We start from the raw sequence: 7,646 nt of genomic DNA, 5'->3' as shown, positions 1-7,646 counted from the left end.
TATCTTTAAACCAATTATCTAGATTTCTGACATTATCTAGAGATCAGACACCATGTACATATTTTTATATGAGTAATATATAGGGAGAGGGGATTATCCAGATCCCCCTAACTTTGAAATATAAAAACTACCATTAGTTAGTAACCCTATGAATTATCAAATTATTAAATGAGCAAAAACTTTGACCTCCAAAAAAAAAATCGAATTACCAATGGCGGCCCTACTATCTTCACGGGCCTGTGGCGGTGCTTGCTCTCATGGGCAATCTTAGATCCGATTCTATAACAGAGCAAATTAAAAAGTTATTTACTGAAGAAATTAAAGTAAAAAGATAAATTTAAATAGACGTACTAAAATGAAAAATATGACTCTTTTTCATGAAAGGAAAAAGTATTAATGCTTAAAATTAATTCATCTTTGATTGATTATTAGTAAATAAAATAGTGGCCCACAGCCGCAGCCAAGTTTTTGCTTATAAATTATAATTAATCTTCCTGTAAAAATCATTTCTTCAAATTGATATATAACTAGGGTTTTGATCTATGAAGACCAGATTTAAATACAGAAACGCAGAACCATATCATACGTAGGGCATTTTTAGGTCATAGTTAGTTTATTTTTAGGTCATGCTAACAAAGCATGACCTAAAATGATCTTAATATGACATAAACCCAAATATTATAATATGACCTAAAACTACTTAATTATGACCTTCCGTATTTTGGATTAATTATTGACCATTAGATCATCTAATCCTAGGCCCAAGATTTGGGCTGCATTTCTGGATTTAAACACATACTTGTTTTGATCATCTCCCTAGTATACTATTTACAAGTATTTGAAAAATAAGAAAGTGTTAAACTAAGAATTTTCGGTTTTTTTTTTTTTGGGGGGGGGGGGCTTTCTTTCACCATTATAGTAGTTAAAAATTTGTTTTCACACATGATTAATGTTTATAACTTATTTTGAAGAAAACATTTAAAACTTACACATACATATATAAATAAGAAAACACTGCAAAACAGGATTATATACAAACATACTATTTTACCAAAGAAATAATACAAAATGGAGTTAAATTCCATACATAAATCCTAAGGAATGAAATCTCTCTTTAGTGAGTGCGTCAATACGATGAATAGACTCATCACTAAGATAATTTTTATGATCTCCAATTTTTCCTTTCCTAAGAAAAGAATTATATGGTAAAGGAAACCATGTTGGAGATTCCTCAGACTTATTAACATCACGGCTGCTTAGCACCTCGATGCTACAATTCTTCACAATCTCATCCACTTCACCTTCTTCTTCAAATGGACACCCTAAGAACTCACCCAACTTTTTGACATAGCCATGAGGATCTCCCAACATCTCCTCGAAAGTCACAAACATCACGTTCTTCGATCTCTTCAGACTCAACTCTCTATACCCAAGCACGTGATCGTAGTATGGCCCACATGGAAACACACCACTGCAAAACTTGTCGGTGGCCTCATCTAGTGACCATGATTGATCTGGCTTGCCCATGTTCCATCTATTCATGCCACGTGGAAATAAGTGTGTCCTTGGGGTTCCGCGTTAAGTAAACAACCTTACATTGACACGTGTCTAGGGTCTTGGACAGGAGCTGATAAGGGATGTGTGTGCCGAATATTCGGCGAGCATCTGACGAGCCGACTGGTGTCGTCGGCTCGTCAGATTGCGCATAGATCTGCACTTCCAAGAACGGCACGAGTTCATGGGGGTGCTCGACGGCCAATCTGTGTTTAGATGAGCGGTTGACGATTGAGAAGATGAGAGATTTGAGCCAAGTTGTGCCTGATTTAGGAAAAGTGACCAAGATCACATCACTAGGAAGAGGGTTAAAATGATTGATTACTCTTTGTATTGGCTTGATGAATTGGGGCATGTACCAAAAGCCTCCAAGTTGGACGACACAATCATCTCCCCACCACTTCTCTTTTGGGAGAGATGATAGATCAATGTCGGGATTAGGCTTCTCCATTGAAGGTGCAAAGCAATAATTTTGAGAGAGAGGGAGCGAGGATAAGGATTAGCAAACACAGCCATTTTGTAATGTACATATATTGAGTGTAGGTATTGGCATTCTACAGCTGTTACGTTTCTACTATAATTAGACAAACCATCACCCAATATAGTAAAAATATTTGTCACATTACATTAAGTAATGTGAAAAATCACCGTGGTTATGCTTCAAATCCACCCATATTCTTTTGTCCTTTTTTCGAAAAATCACCTTTTATCGTGAAAATTTAAGTGATTGATTATTCATCTAGGATTGAGTTATGAGATTAAATTTCATGAACCAAACACACTACAAATTTAATCCCGGATACAATCTTGCAAACCGAACACCGTACAACTCAACACTCTTGGGATTCTGCTTGCGGCGAGGGCACTCTTCTTGTGGATTATGTTTTCATATTAAAAAAATGTGATATTTTAGACTCAAGATAAGACTATATTTGGAAATCTAATATATATACAAAAGTCAAATGTAATATTTCATATTCATAAATCCTAGTACAATATCTTGATGATTATCAGATGGATGGTGCCTGAATAAAAATTGTGTTATTAAATTATTTTATCAGTTTAGTGAGTTATACAAAATTTATACGCATATTAAATAAATAAATATTCGACGCATGCCCGATCTATTGATATTTTTTCTCGTATCATTTATATTGGTTTAAATATTTTATATTGCAAGTACAGTAAGTAGTCTTATAGCAAGAAATTTTCTTTACTCACATTACTCGAGATGGAATGTTATGTGGCCATGGTGTTGTGAGCCCCACTCCCTAAAACTCGAAATTTGGACTTCCATATATAGGAAACTTATGAATATGATTAATCTCGCCAAACATGTAATGTGATATGAAATATACAATAGTAGTGAAAGCAAATTACACACTCAGTAAGTATGGACTTACACAGAAAAATAGCAAAAGCAAGAGGGAGCTAAATCCCATACATGAAGCCTAAGGAATGAAATCTTTCTTTTGTAAGTGTGTCGATGCGTTGAATAGACTCATTACTAAGATAGTTTTTGTAATCTCCGATTTTTCCTTTTCTAAAGAATGAATTATACGGTAATGGAAACCATGTTGGAGATTCTTCAGACTTATTAACATCATGGCTACTCAGCACCTCGATGCTGCAATTCTTCACAATCTCCTCCACTTCATCTTCTTCTTCTTTACCGAATGGACATCCTAAGAACTCACCCAATTTTTTAACATAGCCACGAGGATCTTCTAGCATATCCTCGAATGTCACGAACAAGACGTTCTCCGGCCTTTTCAAACTCAACTCTCTATACCCAAGCACATGATCATAGTAAGGCCCATATAGGCTAATCCCACGACAAAACTTGTTAGTTGCCTCATCGAGAGACCATGACTGATCTGGCTTCTCCATGTTCCACTTATTCACAAAATGCCACAAAGAGACGAGGGTGTCCTTTGGATTCCTTGTCAAGTAAACAACCTTACATTGACTAGAATCTAGGGTTTTGGTAAGGAGTTGGTATGGAATGTGTGTGGCGAATAATCGAGGCCCATCTGATGGGGCCGCTAGAATTAGCGGCTCATCGGCCTCTGCAAAGACTTGTACCTCCAAGAAGGGAACAAGTTCATGAGGGTGTTTGACAGCCAACTTATGTTTGGAGGATCGATTGAGGATGGAGTAAAGGACAGATTTGAGCCATGTGGTACCGGTTTTAGGAGAAGTAACCAAAATCACATCACTAGGAAGTGGATTGTAATGATTGATCACTCTTTTGATTGGCTTTACACGTTGAGGTCTAAACCAAAATCCTCCAAGTTGGACGAGATATTCATCCCCCCACCATTTTTCTCTTGGAAGAGATGATAAATCCATGTTTGGATTAAACTTCTCCATGAAGGGTGAAGAAAAGTTTAGAAAGAGAAGATTAGAGAAGGTGGATGATGAATATGAGAATATTAAACGAAGCCATTGTGTGCACTAATTATATGGATGACACTCAACATATGTTTCATATGTAAAACTAACCTATTAGATAACTCTTTGTCCATAAGTTTGCACATAATCGCATCCCAACCACTATAAACGTGCATCACAACTTTATTCATTCTATCATCGTATCCCAACCACATCACGACTTCTTGATAACTTCTTGATCTCACCATATTTATACATTTAGAGAAGGTTATTCTATTGAATTATTTAATTTTGCCATTTTTTTATCATCATTATTTTATTTCAGTGTTACTACTAATCAAGTCATCTGACTACGGATTAAGCTGTTGAACAACAAGCATGCACCATGCACATTCCTTCATAAAATTGAACTTCAAATACTTTTATTATATCTCAAATTAACGACCTAGGAAGAAATCTACGTACGTTAGTATGACCATGTAAACATGAAATGGGTTTGCTGTGATTTTCTTCTTTCTCACTTAATTAGATTATGAAGATTAATTAGGAATATATCATAGTCTCAAATATTAATTAGATTATGAAGGTCAGAAGGAGTTAGATGGACTTATATATCATCCCTCAAAAAACAAAGACAAAAAATGGCGAAGTTGATGGAATCATCAATCATATACCAAAAGCTTCCAAGTTGGCAGCCACATTAATCATCTCCTTACTGTCTCCGTCCCATAGTAGATGTCACACTTGGGAATTGACACTAGGAGGTGTAGTTTTGTGTGTTAAGTGGAAAGAGAAAATAATATATTTATATTAATGTGAGAGGAAACTTTTTAAAAAAAAGAAAATGTTACATCTTTTGTAGGACAAACTAAAAAGGAAAGTGTGACATCTATTATAAGACGGATAAGAGTATTTATGAGAGAGAGAGATCATAGCCACTTTTATTAAAGGATGTGTGGACGCTTTTATCAAATAATATCATGTCCCTTATTAAGTTAGAAATTTTTTTATGGCACATGATTTAAGAAAATTAGGTTCAGGGAGTATAAAAAAAATAAAGTAGAAATAAAAATAAAAGTATGAGAAAGAACAAAGTAATTGACAATTAAAAGTGTTGAGATAGATGTCTCATTAAAGTAACATGAGACATCTTCAAATGAAATACGAATTGCTTAACAAGGGACGAAAGAAGTAATTTTCACTCATTATTTACCCTGCAAAACATGTGAAAAGGGTGGGAAATGGTAAAAAGGACAATATATTTTTTCTACCATTTTCCTTGAGATTAGTTTGGGTAGAGATGGAGTTAAATCCCATACATGAAGCCTAACGGATGAAATCTCTCTTTAGTAAGAGTGTCAATTCGTTTAATGACCTCATTGCTAAGATAGTTTTCATGGTCTCCGGTTATTCCTTTTCTAAAGAACGAATTGTACGGAAATAAATTCTTTATCAGAGATTGCTCGGATTTGTTAACTTCATGACTACTTAGTACCTCGAAGCTACAATTCTTCACGATCTCGTCCACCTCTTCTTCCCCATCAAGAAATCACCCAATTTCTTGACATGGCCATGTGGATCTTCTTTCATCTCCTCATACGTCACGAACATAACATTCTCCAACCTCTTTAGGTACATCGCTCTATACCCAATCACATGATCATAGTAGGGACCGTACGGGGTGACACCATGGCAGAACGCATCAACAGCCTCATCGATGGTCCATGTTTGATGTCCCCTCCTCTTGTTCATGAAGTGCCACAAGGACACTAGAGTGTCCTTGGGGTTTCATGTGACGTACACAATCCTACACTCACACGAATTTAGGGTTTTGGCTAGGAGCTGGTACGAGATGTACGTGCTGAATAACCGGCATGTGTTTGACAAAGAAGTCAAAAATGGCAGCTCATTGGTAAGCATGAGAACCGGACCTTCCAAGAAGGGAACAAGTTCGTGCGGGTGTTTGAAGGCCAACTTATGTTTAGAGGATTGATTGAGGATGGAGTATAGAAGAGATTTGAGCCAGGTGGTGCCTGTTTTGGGAGAACTAGCCAAGATATAAAAAAGGTGATAAACTATTTCAATCCTCTCCCCACCGATGTTTAGGTTGATGTGTTGAGGCACAAACCAAAAGCCTCCAAATTGGACAAGATGATCATCTCCCACCCATTTTTGTTTAGGGAGAGATGCTAAAGCTAAATCGATGTCTAATTCATCATTATCCATCGACTGAATATATGCACTCGAGAATTTTTTGCTAAAGAGAAATGTTAAACAATTGGAGAGAGAGAGAGGAAATTTTTTAGCATATGAATTTATAGAAAGCCACTTAAATGGTTGTAAACTGCTCCTATTCAGTACATGGCTATCAAAGTAGGGATGATAGTCATAAATAAGAATAAAAATATACTCCTATTTACTTATTATAACAATACAACGTCGTTTTATATACGGACTATACAATTGCAAAAAAAAAGTACTATTTCATTTTCAATCTTATCGAGTTTACTAGAATTTGACGAAACTCTACGATTAAATTATTATAATCCCATCAAAATATCCTGCTCAGTGACAGTAACTGCAAATCCCACAAAACAGACATTGGTATATCCAAACATGCGATCTTTGACCATTAGACCGACCGAACAATGGGATTAACACTAACTCACAGACATGGCTTGCAAACATTAAACCAAAATGGTTTAGAGCAGTTAAATTTAAAGGAAAAGCAAGAAAAGAGGTATGCAATATATTTTTTGCTGTGTTAAAATGATGATGTTATTACTGATGTGAGTCTCTTTAAATAGAGATCTCATAACGTTTGTACAAGGAGTAAAAAGGAAACTATGGAAAGAAAATAAGTTAAATTTGAGGCAATCCCTGAGATCACTCTATGATCCCTGATTTTGTTCTATTATTGATACTCCCTTTTCTGGCTTTTCTCCATGATCTTCTACAGTTGTGACTGCTAAGTTAACACTTCCCCTCAATTCGAGGGAGGACAACGGACAAATCCCAAGTTTGTTTCGGAGCCTCACGAAGAATTGGCTGCTCAATGGTTTCGTCAGGACATCGGCTATTTGATCAGCAGTAGGAACATATCTTAGGTCGATTTCCTGTCCAGCAACTTTGTCCCTTACAAAGTGGAGGTCCAGCTCTATGTGCTTGGCACGCGCATGAATAACTGGATTGGATGCAAGAGCAATTGTGCTCATGTTGTCTACCCACACCATTGTCTTTTTCTTGGACTTGATTCCGAGTTCGTTTAGTAGGGAGCTCACCCACGAGAGTTCTGCAACAACATGAGCAAGTGATCTATATTCAGCCTCAGTACTCGACCACGATACCACCTTCTGCTTCTTCGAGCACCATGACACCAAATTTCTACCAAAGAAGACACAGTAACCAGTAGTTGATCGGCGATCATCCACATCCGATGCCCAATCAGAATCCGAAAAACCAGTTAATCCAAAATCACTTGTTCTGACATGAAGACCATAATCCACTGAATTTACCAAGTAACGTAGAATTCTTCTTACAGCTTTCCAATGTGCATAAGAGGGCAGGCCATAAACTGACTCACTTTGTTCACGGCGAAGCTAAGTTCTGGCCGAGTGATTGTGGCATACTGAAGAGCCCCTACAACACTTCTATACAATTTTCCATCCACCGTAGGATTTCCATTATCTTTACTCAAC

At 36.6% G+C, this 7,646-nt stretch overlaps 3 pseudogenes; all 3 read right to left on the bottom strand.

Moving 5' to 3' along the window:
• Window positions 1-1,062: 1,062 nt before the first annotated feature.
• On the bottom strand, window positions 1,063-2,057 carry LOC125221802 (cytosolic sulfotransferase 5 pseudogene; annotated as a pseudogene).
• An 837-nt stretch (window positions 2,058-2,894) lies between these two features.
• On the bottom strand, window positions 2,895-3,929 carry LOC125220547 (cytosolic sulfotransferase 5 pseudogene; annotated as a pseudogene).
• Window positions 3,930-5,254: 1,325 nt separating this feature from the next.
• Window positions 5,255-6,230, bottom strand: LOC148933951 (cytosolic sulfotransferase 17 pseudogene; annotated as a pseudogene).
• Window positions 6,231-7,646: the final 1,416 nt, after the last annotated feature.

Source organism: Salvia hispanica, chromosome 1 (genome assembly GCF_029641045.1).
Source record: "Salvia hispanica isolate PSC_SH4W2 chromosome 1, Shi_PSC_v1, whole genome shotgun sequence".
Classification (NCBI taxonomy): domain Eukaryota; kingdom Viridiplantae; phylum Streptophyta; class Magnoliopsida; order Lamiales; family Lamiaceae; genus Salvia; species Salvia hispanica.
The sequence above is the reverse complement of the archived record's forward strand: the minus strand, read 5'-3'. Positions and strand labels throughout refer to the sequence as shown.